General features: G+C 32.8%; 2 long non-coding RNA genes across 3 annotated transcripts in view; one reads left to right on the top strand and one right to left on the bottom strand.

Annotated features, from left to right (window-relative positions):
* The window catches only part of LOC140434367 (uncharacterized), a 1119986-nt gene that overhangs the window by 621490 nt on the left and 479101 nt on the right, over positions 1 to 19395 (bottom strand). Inside the window, exon 4 of the long non-coding RNA XR_011950047.1 lies at positions 13992 to 14022. This is a non-coding gene — a long non-coding RNA (uncharacterized lncRNA). The remainder of the gene's footprint in view (positions 1 to 13991; positions 14023 to 19395) is intronic.
* Positions 18405 to 19395, top strand: part of LOC140434368 (uncharacterized) — a 237591-nt gene continuing 236600 nt past the window's right edge. For both annotated transcript variants that reach the window (XR_011950049.1, XR_011950048.1), the window contains exon 1: positions 18405 to 18590. This is a non-coding gene — a long non-coding RNA (uncharacterized lncRNA). The remainder of the gene's footprint in view (positions 18591 to 19395) is intronic.

Here is a 19395-nt window from a genome sequence, read left to right as displayed (position 1 = left end):
TATATATATATATATATATATATATATATTATATATATATATATATAATATATATATATATATATATATATATCCCCGCTTATATATATATATATATATATATATATATATATATATATATATATATATATATAAGCGGGGATCCTACAGCTTCTGCCGCTTCCCGCATTTCGATCGCCATCTTTTTCTATCTCTCCAGGTGTCTTCATCAATAGCTCTATCTTTCATGGTTTCCATAACACCTTGTATCCAAGACTTGGCTGGTCTTCCTCGTTTCCTTCTATTACTTGGATTGTATTCCATAGCTCTTTTTGGCCATCTGTTGTCGTCCATCCTCTGTACGTGTCCATACCATATTAACTGTCTAGTTTCTATTCTTTCAGAAGTTGTATGTACTCTATCTGTTTTTCTTCTAATTTCAGAATTAGGTATACGTTCTACTCTTGATATACGGCAAGCTCTTCTTAGGTAGTCCATTTCAACCGTGTCAACTTTTTTCTTTCCTTTTACTGTCATTTGCCAACATTCTGCTCCATATGTAAGAATGGGCTCTACAATTACTTTGTAGATAGTCATTTTAGTTCTCATAGTAGCTTTGTTGGACCAAAGTATCGAATTCAGAATTTGAACACTCTTCCTGCCTTGTTGCACTCTATAGTCTATATCTCGTTCCGTTGTTCCTTTACTGCAGATAATACTTCCCAAATATTTGTATTCGTAGCACCTTTTCATTTGTCTAATTTCCAAATCCGGGTCTTCGTCTTCACTGCCTATTCGCATATATTCTGTATATGCAAACAATATATTGCAGAAAATTTATTCAAGGTGTGCAAGAATAGTTTGTCAAAGAAAAGGGGTCGACCATTATCAAATGTTAATTCACCAAGCAGTTCCATAACTGAAGCAGAAACTCCCAAATCCAAAAAGCGGCTTACTTTGCGTCATTATCCAAGCAATGAAGTTCGTATAGACGCCATTGGCCACTTTCCCCAGTGGAACGATACAAGATTGTGTGCTATAATGACTGTAAATTTAGATCTTTTGTTAGATGTACTAAATGTACCGTATTTTTATGTTTAAACAAAGATAGAAATTAGAGTTCGGTTCTGCATCGATAACTATAATGTTGTATTTAATATGGGCTCCGAATATTTTTAACATTAACAAAGTTTAATGTAAGTTATAAATTGTGAATCTTAGTGATATATTGAAATAAACTGTAAGTGTACAAACTCTTTACATAATATCCAGTTAAATTATCATTAAAGTCAGCAAATTGCAATTATTTTGTTATTGTTGTCAATAAACAAATCCAGTTTTACCAGCAAATAACCGCTTTTAGTAAAGACCGATATACCTGTTTTAGCAGGTGTACAGGCTCGGACTTACTTTTCACAAACGTTTATCGAAATGAATTCAAACATGGAATCACACAACAGTTCTACAATACAGGACCATCAAAATCAAATAAACACATCACAGTCATACTCTTCGGCAGCGTCGAGAGTGCAATTTTCTTTAAAGTCCCAAGCAATTATCTTTAGTGCCTTAGAAAACACCAAACTTCAAGACTACCTTCTCCCACTTGGAAATATAATTCAACCGAAAAATATAATCTTCTCTTCTAGATTATCTAATAATCGCATATGTATGTATTTATCCAATAAACAAATAGTGGACGATTTTATTAATAATCATGGTCAAATAGAAATACAAGGTGAAATTGTCAGAGCAAGAAGGTTAGTTATACCAGCGGATCGACTTGTGCTCTCCGGCGTATGTCCTTCAATACCGCACGACTTGCTAATCAATGAGCTACAAAAAATCGGCATAGTTCCTGTCTCCCCCATGACCTTCCTCAAAATAAGTGCTTCTATGCCTGAGTACAATCGCATCCTTAGTTTTCAAAGACAAATCTATATCAGTCCTCACAATATAACACTACCCGAATCATTTACTCTTGTTTTTGACAACACGACATATAGAATATTCATTTCTCAAGACAGTTTAGTTTGCTTTAGATGCAAGAAGCCAGGACACATCGCTTCACAGTGCTCCGAACCACTATCTCAACTAAACCCTAACCAAAACAATGAAGCATCGGTATTCAGCGCAACAAATATATCCTTGCAAGCATCCGATGACACAAACCCTTCTTAGTGTGAACAAATGTCTATTTCTAATATCCCGGAGATACCAAACAAAGTAGATGCATCAAATAATTAATCAACCAAAAAGAAACTTTGATGAAATTATTTCACCTGAAGCAGATTCATTTACAAAAGAATGTAACATTTTTCCACCACCTAAAGTCCAAGCAAAATCTAAAAAAGCTAAAATTAGTTCAGCAAGCACTTCTGAATGCTCATTTTCTCTCTTACTTGACCCTGCTAAAAACTTCATAGAAAATCACCCTCTACCTTTCCCTCTAAACGTTGATTAACTTAACATGCTCCTAATGAATATCACGGGGTCAGCAGATCCTATAACCACAATTCAAGAATATACCACAGACCTACCAGCTTTGTCCCATATGCTCAATCAAGTTTATCCCCATTTAAAGGAAAGATCAATAAAACGTAAATTCACGTCCATAAGCAAAAAAATCCATAATTATATTAAGAGTGAGGCATCGGAAGCGGAAAGTGACACATCTCAGTTAAGCCAACATTAATTAAAAACATTCCTTGTTTTCTAGTCCTTTCTGACTCTCTCAGCGCAAAATGCATACTCTAAACACACCATTGAGAAAATTATCAGGGCTGAATTAATGAAAGCTCACCAGTGACACATTAGAAACAGAGTGACGGAGTATCGCAGGCGATCTAAAAGTTTATTTCAAAAATAAGGTGTTAAGTGCGTGGAATCGGAAAGGAATGACTCGGGAGTTCGAAACTCAGAACCATCAAAAGTGATATTTTTTCATGGAAGTCCACAGCCAGAAGTAGAAGATGCCAAACTATTATTACACGTCTACGACTTGGACACTGTAGGTATACTCATGCCTATCTCTTCTCAAATAGTGAACCTTCAAAATGCAAAACATGCAATACAGTAGACAGTATAAAGCACTTCTTAAAAGACTGTCCTAAATATGTAAATCAAAGCACACCTGAAAGCACTCCTCAACAAAAGTTTAGTTCCGAACAATTTATTAGGTTAATTAAAATGTATAAATATGTTACACAAAATTTAACTTAATTAATTGTTACAAATGTTCAATTGTTCACAAATTGTAATTAATTGTTACAAATGTTAAATTTAATATTATTACAAATGTTACAGGAATGTCGCTAATAACTTTTGGTTAGGGTGGATGCGGCTTTATTTCTTTAAATAAAATAACTAGTTTAAGTGCATAAGAAGCCATATTTGGACCTGTCTACTTCTGTACATTTTAGGTTTATTGCATAAGAAGCCATATATGGCTTATTTTTTTATTTTCTTAATTGGTAGAAAATTGTTGTAAATTATTTGGTAAATATACTTCCTTATAACAACAAAATCTTAAATTTGCAAAAAAAAAGTTTTCTATCTAAAACCTAATTCATGCAGTAGAGAGTTAATCAAAAATTCTCTACGTAACTGAATTAAACTTTGATCAGTTGCGAATAGTACAATGTTATATTTTGTTACTTTGATTAATAAGTCTGAAATGATATAGTAGTTAGTATTCTTAGGGTGTAAATACATTGAAGTAATGATTTGTTTTCTTTGCCGTATCCCCAAGACAATAAGCCGCTGTACGTCTTTGTCGAGAACGTTGGAAATACGAAGAATGCCTAGCTGGGTCTTAAACCATCCACAGTTGCCGCCCGCTCGCTGCCATTGGTGGAGGAATTCCGTTTCCAAGGAAACGAGGAGGAACAAATGAAAACCTTCGTCTGCACCGAGAGAAGATTCATCGCCACCTTGAGATGTTTTAATGTTGCCTTTATTCAAATTAATGCCTCCGAATATTTTATAATATTAAAGTGTGCTCGGATCGTATCTTTCTTTAAATTGGTCTGCATGCCTTTACCGTTGAGATTCTACCGAGAAACAGGGTGACATTCGCGAAGATTCATTATAACGACCCTGCCTGCATTGGTCCTACTCCAAAACTGGTTTGCTTCACTGCGGTAATAAAGAGCTTTTGAAACATCACTTCGATTGGAAACATTACAATAGATCGCGGGTAGTAAAGAACCGATTTGATATAAAATTACACAAACAAGGAGACTTACACTGATCTAAAAAAAGAAGGAAAGTTTTGTTTTTCAAAAATTCAAATTTATTTATAACCTCATAATTTTAATCACCGACTTATAATATAGAATTTTTTTTACAAAGTACCTCCATAACTATGGCTATTGGTACAGGAACAATAATATTATATATAATAAATAATAAAAACAAATAATAATTATATTAATTTAACTAATGTCTATTAGGTTAAATCTTGTGGTAGAGTTGAACGGTTTTAGAAACTGTTTAGTTTTTGTGATCTCTGTAGGGTTGTTGATGTTTCAAGTCCAGTGCTTTATACAGGTTGGTGAATTGTTTGCGATGATGTGTTTGCGAGGGTGAATTGATGGTGAGGTAAACATTGCAATGGGGAACGAGGGAAGCCCTGTTCGCTGTGAATGTACTTGGGCATGGATGTTAATCAGCCAGTATATATGTGTTTCTTGGATTACAACAAAGCCTTCGATAAGGTCAGACATAACCGTCTTATCGAATTACTTGAAAAGAAAAACTTAGATATGAGAGACATCAGGATCATTAGCGCTATCTATTATAATCAGATCGCTGTGCTAAAAGAGAACAACGTCTTTTCAAATGAAATACAGATTGAGAGGGGTGTCAGGCAGGGCTGTATCCTGTCTCCTACTCTGTTCAATTTGTATTCAGAGGAAATAATCCAGAAAGCACTAGAAGAACTAACTATGGGAATAAAAGTAGATGGCCGACCAATCAATAATATACGGTTTGCCGACGACACTATTTTATTAGCGGAATGTCTTGAGAATTTACAACAAATGGTTGACAGAGTGGTAGAAGTCAGTGAAGAAAACGGACTCTCCCTAAACACAAAAAAGACACAATTTATGGTAATAACAAAAGTCCAACAGCGCTAAGAAAACAAAACAATACATGGAGAACAAATTAAAAAAGTTTAAAATATTAACAATAAGTTGGGTGGATAGAGTCATGAATGTCGAGGTGTTAAGAAGAATGGGAAAAGATAAAGAGGTTTTGAATACAATTTAAAGTCAGTAAACTGCAATATCTGGGACATGTCATGAGGGGCGAGCATTATAACTTGTTGCAATTAATAATGTAAGGCAAACTACAGGGTAGAAGGAGTCGTGGAAGAAGACGCATCTCCTGGTTAAACAATTTGAGAGCTTGGTTTAACTGCACTTCTGCTGACCTCTTTAGACCAGCGGTATCGAAAGTGCGAATAGCCATGATGGTTGCCAACCTCCTTCTTAGAGGAGATGGCACATAAAGAAGAAGAAACATTGCAATGGGGGCAAGTTGGACAGGTTCCAGAGGTCATCAAGAAACCATGGGTAAGTTTGGTGTGGTTGATTTGGAGTCTTCTAATAATCGATGCTTCTCTTCTAGTTAGAAAGTCTAGCGAGAGATGACCAAGTGATAAGTTTTGCCAAGTATCCTCTACTGACTTTTTGAAAACGAGTTTGAGTTTTGAACGTTAGCTGGTTGAATTGGTAACTCCAGTACTATCCGTATGGTTGGTAGCTTCATTGGCAAAATAATCTGCTGTTTCATTACCAATAATTCCAGTATGAGAATGCAGCCATATGACAGAGACTGTTACATCGTGAGCAGAGAGATTTTGGTATATGTCATGAATGTTTTGAACTAATGAGTGGTAAGTGAAAATTGTATTGACTGAATGAATAGATGAAAAAGAATCTGAACAAATGGCAATATGTCTGTTTTGATGGGAAATGAATTTAAAAACCAACAGAATACTATATAGTTCACCTGTGTACACTCTGCATGTTAAGACGCCCGATATAATATCCTCCTCTAAATTTTCATAGATTCTCTTGTGTATTACTTTAAGCAGTACTTTTAAAGGATGACTCATGAGGCTCTGTGTTCGATTGTCAGAGTACTCTTTCGCTGCTTGTTTTTTAAGGATGGTTATAAACGCTGACTTCAGTCACTCTTGCGGTATTATTCCCATATCGTACACCGTGCTGAACAAATCTGCCTTATTATCTTTAGAGATTTGATAGCATATTTGATTTCATCTAACGTGATCTTTTGTATCTATAGGATTTAATTGTTGTATCAACTGCATTTCTTTTCTTTCATCTTGAAAAAGTTGTCCTTCTTCTTCTTAATTTCTTGGGCAAATTAATATTTACTTGTCTTTTTACATAAAAGACCTTGCTGTCTTTTTCGACCCATTTCGGTAACTTCTCGTATTTTTTCTTTTATTTCTTTACAATGTTTTATTAAATACATTTCCTTAGCTGTTTTGACTTTTTCCTTAATTGTTCTTTGTATCTCTCTATTTTTTATAGATCGTTTTTTTTATATTTCCTTTTTTTCATCTATAGTAGTAGTTATTTTGTCATCCATTGTTTTTTAGCCTCTGGTCTATGTTGTGTCAAACTTTCTTGAGCTGGTTTCAGTCAATTTCAATAAATGTTACCTTGGCTTAATTAGGCAACTATTAAGATCAAAGAAGACCGGTCTGTACTCACATATGGTTCAAAATCCTGGACACTCTCTAAAAGTAAGGAAAGATTATTAGCTACTTTTGAAAGAAAAATCTAACGACACATTATAGCAAGGAACAAAAGAAAATGGAATTTTCACAAAGTTAAAATGGGGTTTGACGAAGAACATATAACTTTGAACTATATGTTAGGAACATATATCAAGATATGGTGGGATCTTTTTAACTGCGTTGGATGGGACATATGGAAAGAAAGGAAGAAGGTAAAATACGCAAACAAGTGCCAGTAGGAAAAAGAACAAGAGGAAGACCGAAGATGATGAGATACATCGAACAAATAGAAAATGATATAACTTGTTTTTCTTCTTCCTTCTTGTATATAGGCATTAAAGCCTGTTTATTCTTCTATTAGCCTCCTAAATTGTTTAATCATCATCTTTTGCAAAAATTCCAAAGTTATTTCTTAATTCGTTGCAAGCATCTTGTATTCTTATCTAGAGTTGTGCATGAATTTGTATCGGAACCGAATAAACAAATGCTTTTATGTATGCCCAAACACAATAATCGAAAGGATTAAAATCCGGCGACCTTGCTGGCCAAGCAACTGGACCTCCTCGTCCAATTCAGTGGTTTTCGTAGTTATTATCAAGAAATTCTTCTTGTACATTCCTGCTAAAGTACGCCGAACAACCGTCATGTAAAAACCATAAGGTTTGGCGAATAGTTAAAGGCACATCATCTAACGAATCATGTAAAATATTTTGCAGGAAATGTAACTGTAAGTTAACAGCCCTATTTAAACGACTAGGCAATTCCACAGACATAAGTAGATAATCGTTAACTACTCCTATCCAGACATTTATGCTAACCTATGCTGATGCGTAAATTCTTGAATAACATGGAGATTGACACCAACGTACGAACAATATGCACATTAAAAATTCCATGTTGTAACCATCCAGCGAATTCTTCACGAACAGGAAAATCTCCTTGTAGCAGTACTTGTACCTTTGTAAAATGAAAAGGATATAAATTTTCGTTGTGTAAGATATTTCTTACCGAAGATTTTGAACTTGTGGGATACATGGCAGATAGTCTTCGAACGCTAATTTCTTAATTTTTCTCAACTTCCATTAAAATAATATCTTTATGTGCTGCCCTCTTTCTTTATTTTTTGGAACTACTGAACCTGTTTCTCTTATTCGTTGATGAAGAGCTGTCAATGTTGAGTAAGTGGGATCACAATTGGGAAATTTTTCAGGGTATCTACTTTATGCTGCTGGAGCGTTACACCTCATTTCGCCATAAACTAAAGCATGTCAGCGTATTCCTCATTGGTAAAAACAATTTTTTTTAAATTGAAATTATTATATTTGAATGCCACAAAGTAAAAAACTAAAAGATGAACTTCACGAACTGACCACAATTTGACAATGGAAAGCGTAAGTTATACTTATGTTGACAGGTCACGGCCAACTAGTGCAAAAACTATTAATTTAACTTTCATGACGAAAAAACAAAAACTTTTCAAATCTATTTTTCTATTATAATGGTGTATCCTATCGATTTAGAGTAACAGTACCTTTTAGTACTATAGTGTATTTTTATGTATGAGAGAGTAATAAAACAATAAATTATGTATGCAAATCCCTAAACTGTTGATACGGGTGACTCAATGAAAAACAGATATTTGTCAACAAGTTTACAGAAGTATATAGGAAAACAATTTTAAATTGAGTATGACCACCAGGTATAAAGGTTGGAGCAGAATAGAATACAATAGTTGTGAGGGTTACTAATCCCTAAATAAGGTTGCCAGTGTCGGAGTGATGGAGGTTAACAGGTACTAATGAATTTGCAAGAAATGTAAGATGTTTATTTTATTGGTTATATATAACCAATAAAAGTTTAATAAGTACCTACCTATTTGCAAAATAAAGTTTAATTCTTTAGATAAAATAAAACGTTTTATTTTATCTATTTGCAAAATAAAGTTTAATTCTTTGCCTATTTGCAAAATAAAGTTTAATTCTTTAGATAAAACAAAACGTTTTATTTTATCTATTTGCAAAATAAAGTTTAATTCTTTGCCTATTTGCAAAATAAAGTTTAATTCTTTAGATAAAATAAAACGTTTTATTTTATCTGAAATGAGTGCATTCCACGAAGTAAGGGTTTCAACAATCAAACATTTAATTCTTTAATTCCAGGAATCTACGACAGTAATTGACTAGATAATTACCTTCTAAACTTATTCCACAGAAAATGTGATAGTGGGTTTTTCCATTTTGTATATAGGAAGGTCCAAGTAGCGTATTCAAAATTCTTAACAGTTAACTAAAAGTAGGTACTTCAGTTGCAAGGTGCAGTTTATTGTGTATACTAGTGTTATGGAAAATTTGGAAGTGCCGTGTAAACGCCGAAAAATTGGTCCTCTAACAGTTAATGAAAAAACATTAATATTTAATTGTTTTAAATCATTTACAGACAAACGTTTATGTGAAAGTGTTGATGAGACCGTTGAGTTAGTTAGCAGTACACTTGGTGTTGGGAAATCTACGATTTACAGAGTTATTAAAGAAGAGAAATGTGGTAGTTTTCAAATGCCACGTAGTGCTCCAGGGAAACCAAAATTTCAAATAAAATATCATTTTAAAGGACTTCGACGGAAAGTTCATGAATTCTTCTTTAGACAAGAATTTCCAACATTGGATAAAGTTCTTGTCTCAGTTCGAGATGATAAGGATTACCCAGAAATGAGTCGAAGTACGTTATGGAAACTTTTAAAAGAAATAGGCTTCCGCTGGAAAAAGAATACCAGAAAGTCTATTTTATTAGAAAGAAGCGATATTGTCATATGGAGAAGACATTTTCTAAGAACCATAAAGGAAATGAGAAACCAAAAAAGAAAAATATTTTATCTTGATGAAACATGGATCAACGAGGGTCATACACCAAATAAATTTTGGCAGGATGAAACTGTTACAAGTCAAAGGCACGCTTTTGTAAATAACTTATCTACTGGTTTAAACCCACCATCAGGAAAGGGACGTAGGCTGATAATAGTACACATTGGCAGTTCAGACGGTTTTGTTGAAGGTGGTTTATTAACTTTTGAATCAACTCGTACCGGTGACTACCATAAAGACATGAACGCTGATGTCTTTCAAGAATGGTTCGAACAAATGATAGATCTTCTTCCTAAGAACTGTGTAATAGTAATGGATAATGCAAGTTATCACTCCAGACTTATAGAAGGACTGCCCACAACCAAGTGGTTAAAAAAAGACTTGCAGAATTGGCTGAGTTCAAAAAATATTACGTACCATCCCGGATCTATAAGAAAGGAACTTTATTCGTTGTGTGCCCTTCATAAAGAAAAATTTAAAAAATACGAAATTGATGAAATTGCCAAAAATCGTGGAATGACAGTACTTAGATCCCCACCATATCATTGTGAATTAAACCCGATTGAACTGGTATGGGCACAGATAAAGAGTGAAGTTTCAAGAAAAAATACCACTTTTAAAATTCATGATGTTAAACAGTTGTTTTTGGAGGCCGTAAATAATGTAAAACCTGAAAACTGGGAAAAGGCAGTAAATCACACTATTAAAAAAGAGGAAAAAATGTGGAAGCTGGACAATATTACTGATAAAATGATCGAGCCAGTTATTATAAATCTTGGTTCTGAAAGTTCATCTTCTGAATCTGATTTGGATTTGTAACAAGTAGCTGTAAGTTTTATATTAATATTTTTATTCATCTATTTAATATACCTTAGACGGTTTTAAAAACTCTTTTTCTCTTTTGTAATTTTTAAAAATTAAAAAAAATGTGAATTTTTTAAAACCCTTTTTAATGTAGGCCAGTCAGTTCTAATATAGTGTGTGATAAATGAGGTCACTTTTGTTTACATACACATAACACTTTATAACACTGAAATAATTCATTTATTTTTTACAATTATTCAAAGTAATTTTTCAATTAATCTTGAGCACGCCCATGGAGTGGTCGGAGCTACCAGTTAAAATTATGCTAATTACTCTCTCGTTCATAAAAATAAACTATAGAATAACTGAAAATTTGGTAATCTAGTATCATGAATTCTGAGAAGGTATGAAGGTAAGGCAAAAATGTTATGCGTTAAAATAACCGTTGACTTATGCAAAACGGACTCCTATGATAGGTACTAGAAATTCACAATTGATGAAATCAATTCAACTGTGGAGGATAGTTTTCGTTTTTCTTAACAGAAGCGTTCTGGAAGTATTTAAAAAAAAACTATTTTTTTAAAATATAACTATCAGAGGAATCTCCGGTCTTCATTTGTTGGGAGAGTTTCTGGACACCCTGTATAATATAATATCGAAACATGTCATTTCCTGAGCTGTCGAGATGATGATAAATACAAAAATTTTTCTGTATTAACTCTTATATGCGTTTCTGGCTGTAAACGACTTAAATTTGGTGTGTTTTTTTTTATTTTCAAATCATCACCTAATACTAAAACAGACAAACACCATAAAATATCCTAATTAGTAACACATAAAAGTGATTGAGCACAACATCGCATCTCATTTCGTGTCGGCGAAATGTATTTTTCAAAAAGACATTCCACTTTCGTTGATTTTTTTGTTTTATTCATCAAAATACCACGAAAATACGGCGGGCAAGGAAACTACCAGTCAGCAGAGCGTCGACATATTATTAAAATTCCTCGAGAACACATAATGTAGACTTTTTAAAGTTTCTACTGTCCCACCTTGAAAGCTCCCGGTTATTTATGGGTTGAGATAATGAAATTTTACCAGAGGTCTAACTCTAGCTTCTGCTGATTCATCATGCCATGTCGCGACAGCCATTTCTAGCAGTAAATTTGATTTTTCATTTAGTTGTTCTTAGATTTTCGGTTTTTAAGCATGCATGTGTCCGTCACGATGACTTTATCTCGTGTATTCGGTAGTAGACGTTGAGAATCCCACTAAAACATTTTCTCATAATTACGGGTCTACCTACCGGTTCATTATTATTAGAAAAATCTGTTACAGCGTTAGGAGGCGAGGAATTCGTTTGTGGCATCTGTTTTAGCTTTATATAAAGGCATTTCGTATATTTTGAGACGTCTAAAATAACTTTTTTGTTATTATCAAATCTTCATATTTGTTTAATCTTAATATCAAATTTAAAAACCAAGTAATTTATTTTGTTTTGTACCGATTAATTTGACTGCCATTTTGCAAATGTAATATGTTGTAACTCCATCACTTGTTCTATTATCTGATCCATAATCAGGTTAAACAATAGAGGACTAAACAATAGATCTCCGTGAATTATCCCATTAATCCCTTCAATAGGGTCAGTTAGTTCTACTTCTACAATTACTTTTATTGTATTGTTTTGGTAGATATTTTCGATCGTTTTGATTATTCCTAGAGGTATCTCTCTTACGTACAATAAGTGGATAAAGTCCTTTAATTTGACCCGATCAAATGCCTTTTAAAGGTCCACAAAACGTAGATAGCCGGTTAATTGCATTTTTATGATTTCTCTTGCACTTGCCTCATTATAAATATAGCGTCGGTGCATGATCTTCCCGACCTAAAACTTTGATGTTCTTCTGCTAGTGTTATAATTTCATTCAAATTCTTCGTACCTCCGCAACAAAGGTCCCAAAGGTCCTCCGTACTTTAGGAGTTTGTTCGGTATTCTGTCATCTCCTGGTGATTTTCTATTTTTTAATTTCCTTAATGCTTCCTTTATCTCTTCCTCATCAATATTTATTTCTTCGTTTGTCGTCACCTCTGGTGTTGGTGGTTCATTATCGTCAGCTTTAACAAATAGGGATCGAAAGTAGTCTGCCCATGTTTCCTTCTGAATGTGTTTTGTTTTTATTAGTTTGTTCATCTCTTTTCTTTGTCCTCTGATCATTTTCCATATTTCTTTTTGTATTCCGTAGAAGTCGTGTCCCATCTATTTTGGGAAGCTCTACCAGTGTTACCTTTTTTTTTGTCTAACTAAAGTATTTGTTTCATTTCTTATTTGTTTATAGTGGTTGTATGCCTGTTGTGATTGTTGTGTTCTGTATTGTAAAAAGGCTTTCTTCTTTTCTTCACATTTTGTCTTCACTTTCTCTCTAAATCATGGGGTTTTCTTTTTTGAAAGTTCGTTCCTCTCTCCAAGTGACTTCTTTGTTTGTCTTAGTATTTCGTGAATTCCATATTTAGTCCTTCGACTATGATTTGTGTTTGTGTTGACGCCGCTCTCTTGGATGTGAAGTATTTCATGATGATTCTTATTTTACATAATGTTAGGCTATGGTCGCTACCTACATCCGCTTCATCAGTTCTCCATTTTCGCTTTAAACATTCTCATTATGTTTTTACTTAATTCTGGGTATCACTTCTTCATCTTCCGTCTAACTTGATCTACTACTTATTGTAATTCGTCATAGTACTTATTGTTTGAAGATTAATATCTTCTGGGCCGTATACACCAATGATTTCCAGGTCTTCTTTCTCCATTCTTATCTTTGCTGTTACAATCCTTTCTGAAATGTATTGACACTTTTTGATTTTATTTTAGTACCTATGGTGTATCAGTATTTAATATATTATATTTAATTATAGCTATTTAATGGTCCCTTGAGTTGAGTGATCTGATATTCCATGTAGTAAATCTCATCTAGGTTTTAGATTTTTTGCTTGTCATTATTTCTTGCCATGGTCGTTTTCATAGTACCAATCCGGTTCCGAAGCTGTACATTGTTTCTTTGAGCAGTATTAGTTTTGACGATTGGTAGGTTGCTAACCTTGCCAATCACCCTCCACATTTTATCCGGGCTTGGTACCGGCTGTGGTAACCACAAAACTACTCAATCCACCCCCAATTATCCCAGCCATTGTAAAAAATAGTAGCTAGGAAATAAAAAGTGGATTCTAGTGTCATACTTTCAGTGCCATTTTTTTGGTTATTACAATTTCTCCATAATAATATTCCAGCATAATACATAGTAAATACAAAGAGTAAAATGGAATAAGCATATTATTTAGAAACTACAAATACTAGCTGATGTGTATTTCTATATTCCTATTAATGTAGTCAATTTTTAAAGTGACCATATAGGTTAAAACAGTAGCGGTTTTGCGCCCAACTGATTTATTAAACTAAATTGTATTGCATTCAAAATATGAAATTTGATATACATATTATAATACAAAAGTAGAATTAAAAAAGTTTATAATTATCAAACTGTTCTTAAAGAAGTGAAACTGTAAAAATTACTTACCCATATTCTACGAGAGATCACATACAGGTTCCTGAAATAAAAATTTTCTCTTAATAACATCTTCCAAAATATAAAAAAAAATTACCAAAATAATTAATGATACATTCTGATTATAACAATACTTATCCTACACCTACCCATCCTCGGACACGCGAATTCCTTATTCCGTGGTGAATCGGTATTAATAGAGTGTTATGTCATTTCAACATCCCTGCTTTGTCAGGCGCTCGGGCTGAGCCTGACAACCAACACCAAGGAAAGGCCAACGAATGTCTCCTGCTTATCTTCCACTTCAAGTGGTTAGCGTACAAAGGTGCCACCTACTTTGATCGCCATAAACGAGGACGATTTAATAATACCGTTTTCTGTCCTTTGCGCTATACGGAATGTGCAAAAGTTTACATATTAAAAAAAATTAATCCCTCGCAAGGGACGAGAGAAAGTAAGTTATTAATGTCAATATTATTAAAAGTTTTGCACCCCAGCCATTAAATTAATCTGTATGTATAGATATATATATATATATAGATCTTTTCATATTTTAAAGTGACTAACATTTGTTTTCTCTTTGTTTCAGACAGCTAACCAAAAATATTTACCTTTACATTTTTTTCTAATAGGAATGTGAAAGTTATTCCTGGAAGTAAGCAAAAAAAACGCATAATCCCAGTATTGTAAATATCACCTCTACTACAAAGTAGTTACCTCCTAATTCAATCTTGGATTTGGTACACCTCGTACAGATCTATATCTATTGTGAAGAATGTAATCGTCTTTGAGTGTGAAAATAGATGAACTCTTGATGCATAAAAGGAGTACAAAAATATTCTGTGAAGTAATGAATGATCCTATTATATCTATGATACAGCTTGTTTTGTATCTGGTATGATGCAAAATCAATTTTTGCCTCATACTGCCCTAGGTGAGGCATTTCATTCCCTTCAACTGTGGCAGTACTATCTATGTATTATGGTTTAAAATCTAAACAGGATAAAACTGATATTCATGGGGCGAAAAAGATGCAATGAATGGTAGTTCATAGATTTGTAGTTTGTATCAGTAATGAACTGCTTTTGTACCTTAATCCATCCATAAAAAAAATGAATCTATTTTGTGGTGGATGCAGTGCTCAAAACAAAAACTATATGAAAGGTAAAAGAAATAATAAGTTAGACTTACTCACAATCAATTTAATTTAACTAATCGGACGACCGGTTTCGCTTTCTATAATATGCAAAGCATCTTCAGAGGTCACGATACAAAGTTAAAATGCTGAAAATAATAATCCCATATTAGGGTGTTGTCTAATAAAGATAAAACATAGGTAGATGATATAAATTATATAAATTACAGTAATTATGCCAATATTACATGTCTGTGGTTTTATAAATGAATAAAATGTTTAAGCAGACAAGGTAAGACCCACAAATTGGTAACATAGTCTATTAAACTGTAATGAATTAATAAATAAACATTACTTACATGCCGGTACTCTATTAATTGGTGGTTGAAAGAACATGGTTCAAACTATCTTGGATTGTTGATTGGAGAACTCAGGTCAACTATTGTAATTGTTTAACAGTAAACGGGGAAGTTCTTGAGTTTACTGTTAAACAATTACAATAGTTGACCTGAGTTCTCCAATCAACAATCCAAGATAGTTTGAACCATGTTCTTTCAACCACCAATTAATAGAGTACCGGCATGTAAGTAATGTTTATTTATTTGTTTATTTATTAATTCATTACAGTTTAATAGACTATGTTACCAATTTGTGGGTCTTACCTTGTCTGCTTAAACATTTTATTCATTTATAAAACTACAGACATGTAATATTGGCATAATTACTGTAATTTATATAATTTATATTATCTACCTATGTTTTATCTTTATTAGACAACACCCTAATATGGGATTATTATTTTCAGCATTTTAACTTTGTATCGTGACCTGAAGATGCTTTGCATATTATAGAAAGCGAAACCGGTCGTCCGATTAGTTAAATTAAATTGATTGTGAGTAAGTCTAACTTATTATTTCTTTTACCTTTTGAAATGGACTCACACAAGCAACACATTCATGATTTAAAAACTATATGATTGTCTCAATGCTCAGTAAAGTGGTTCAAATGTATAATATTACAAATACTACTTTTCCGTTACTAATACTACAGTCATTATCGCTGAAAGTGAGAGAGACCTGCCATTGTGATACTGGGGAACAGTTTCGTTTAACAATAAACATAAAAAAACAAACACCATGGTTAACAGTAAGAGGGGTAAAGTTATAACAAGGATCCAGATAAAAAATGATGATATTAAACAAGTGGACAAAATGAAGTACTTAGGAGTCTGGATTACTGAAGACCTAAATCCGAAATCAAAGATTCGATCAAGAGTAGTTACCGATAGTTACCAAAGTCTCAATCTACAAATCCGATATCGGATGGTAAAATGTTATATTCACTCTATTCTTCTTTATGGTGCAAAAGCTTGGACTGTTAATGTTGATTTAATGAGAAAGCTGGAAGATGTGACTTTTTAGAAGAATTTTAAAAATACCACAAATCATATTACAAACGAATGGTGTTGCACAGAATGAGAAGAGTCAGAGAACTTTTGACCACCATTAAAAGCAGAAAGACAGCATATTTGGGTCACATACTTAGAAATGAGAAGTAAAAAGGGTCCTGGTAGATGACAATATCCTAGCTAAAAAACATTCACGACTGGATCGGGTTAAACACACAGAAGCTTTTAAGAAAAGCAGAAGATAGAGATAGAGAGAATTTGAAATGGTTATTCGATAGTGGAGTCGGCTCTAGATGGAGAAGGAGACTTTTCCGGTATAAGGGCACAGTTATTTGAAAAGTTTGTTCTAGGCGAGGACTAGTTTAGTCAAGACTGGAAACTATCGGTTAGGAGGCATATAAAATTAAAAATGAACTTTAATATAACAGAAATAAAATTCATAGCGATAACAGGTAGCAAAGTGGATTGCAAGTCCAGCTACTCGGATTATTCCATATGTTTTCATAAACTGTTAAAAAGGGGTATGAAATGGTCATCTTTTAATCCAGCCAGAGAGTTGTTCTGAAGCTATTTTCTTGTGGCATCTTAATTCAATTTACTATTTTTACTGGGAATAATCCACAATTTTACTTTAAAACTATATTTATTTAACGTTTCGATTTCCACTTCGAAAATCTCTAGGAAATTTTAAAGTAATTGTGACTTATTCCCAACAAAAATAGTAAATTCCAAACAGAGAGGCCTTAGACCATTTAATTAAGGAATATAAGTTGAAGTTTAAGTAAGCTAGGTATTTTCGAACAGCATCCTACCATGGCACTTTTGCAAAAAGTCTATCAGCTGATGTAAATAATGTTGTTAGACATTGTATTTCTAATGACGATGATGATGATTGAATAACTTTTAAAAGCGGTTTTGTCTAAACATTACTTATTGTAAACTAAGGAAAAATACATAATTTTCATTAATTATTCAATATTTGAGTTTATTAATTAAAATTTACCGGATATTAATTATATTAAATACCTCGGTATTTCCAACACGTCTTAAATCCAGCTCATATGATTTTAATTTTAGCAATTTCGAAGGCACACGATTTTTTCACATCTATATAAAGATTGACAATATAACTTGTGAAACATTAGACCTCTTTTTAAAATTACTTTTTTGGTTGTGTCTTAATGTTAAGACATTTTGGAAAATATGATCTTTAATTCTTTTCAGATTTTCGTTTTTCTAATTTTAATGACACAAAGGTAAGTAAAATAATCTGCATTTAAAGGTAACGAACACTTCACTAGAGCAGAGCATTAATCTCAGATCGATAGAATCTGAGAAGACAGAATATAAGAGAGCGATTGATTGTGGCACTTTCCGTCGGCAAAAGATAACTATCACAAAAAAGCACTTTTTGAGAGTAACCTAATACAAATTTACATTACATAAATTATACAAGTACACACAATATTTAAGGCTAAAATATGAAGAAGCAAATGATGAATTACTATTTTTATTTCTACTTTTATTGACATAATATTCAACAACCTTTTTACTTTCACCGTTTCACCACGCCGGTGCCTACCCAATTTTTTACGATCCTTTATAGTGCAATAAATATTTTTATTACAAAATGACCTGTTTACAAATTGCTAAATCCAGCTTCTACAAAATAAGTCTCAACGTAACAAAAAAGAGTTGTAAAGGGTTGTAAAAAGGAAAGTTATATTGGCTATTTATGTATGATTTTATCTGGGCGGAAAGGGTTTGTAGAGATTTTAGTTTAGTATATTTTTGTAAGTTTGGATATAGACCACGAAAGGTAATATTTTTAGTCTCTAAGTAACGCGAGCAATATCGGTGTGAAGGTATCTAAATATAATTATGTGAGGTGTAGATTTTACGACGAAATTCTTAGGTTATGTATTGTACAGAAAGTGATAGTGGTGATTGTTAAGAAATTATTATTGGATTACTAAATAATTTTAAATACTTATCAAGAGGAAAGCTGAATATAGAATATATAAGAAATTACTTATAAAACATATTCAGTCGCCAAAATGAAATTAAGGTAAGATTGAATTTTATAATTTAACACAACACGTTGGAAAACCATTAATTTATTGGTAAATGAGAATAATATACAAGTTTAAAACGCAATAACATGACCGTGAATCAATTTTCCAAAAAAGATCCCGTGTGGCTTAATTTCGACTTGTTATATGTACGCAGGTAGGATCTTCAAACTCATACTCATACAAGAGATTCCGTGTTAGACTAGACCCAGATTAGTCCATGTTTTACCTATATTTCTGTCATTAATAAAATGAACTGAATTTTTCACAATTTTTGCAATAATAGTAATAAAACTAAAGATTTTTCTCCTTTTCAATTATTTTTTCATGTATTCTTGCTTATTTTCTATTTTGACTATCTTACAGAAATGTTTAAAAAAGAAAATGAAGTATCATTACTAGAAACGCTCAATATAATAACATAACCGACGAAAAGACTGAAATATTTCAAAAAGATGTAAATCGAGGAATCGATGGATAAAAACATAGGAAATCACCAGGAGAAGACCAAACTACAAAGTGCTTAAAGTACGGTCAAAATGGAGAAGATTATTTGGTACAAAACTTCAACTTCTTATAAAAAAAAAATAATAACCACTAACAAAATATCGGACGAATGAAGGAGAGCGTCATGCTGATGTTCTTCAAGAAAGGAGATAAGAAAGAACAAAATAATTATGGCGCAATAAATCTTTTATATATAACACTCAAACTAACAAGAATAATAGCAATAAAAATAAATGAACGAATAACTCTGTGAGTAGGACAGCAAAGGTTTCGTATCGCAAGATCGTAGACGGA

The sequence above is a fragment of the Diabrotica undecimpunctata genome, chromosome 2 (genome assembly GCF_040954645.1).
Source record: "Diabrotica undecimpunctata isolate CICGRU chromosome 2, icDiaUnde3, whole genome shotgun sequence".
Classification (NCBI taxonomy): Eukaryota; Metazoa; Arthropoda; class Insecta; order Coleoptera; family Chrysomelidae; genus Diabrotica; species Diabrotica undecimpunctata.
The sequence above is the reverse complement of the archived record's forward strand: the minus strand, read 5'-3'. Positions and strand labels throughout refer to the sequence as shown.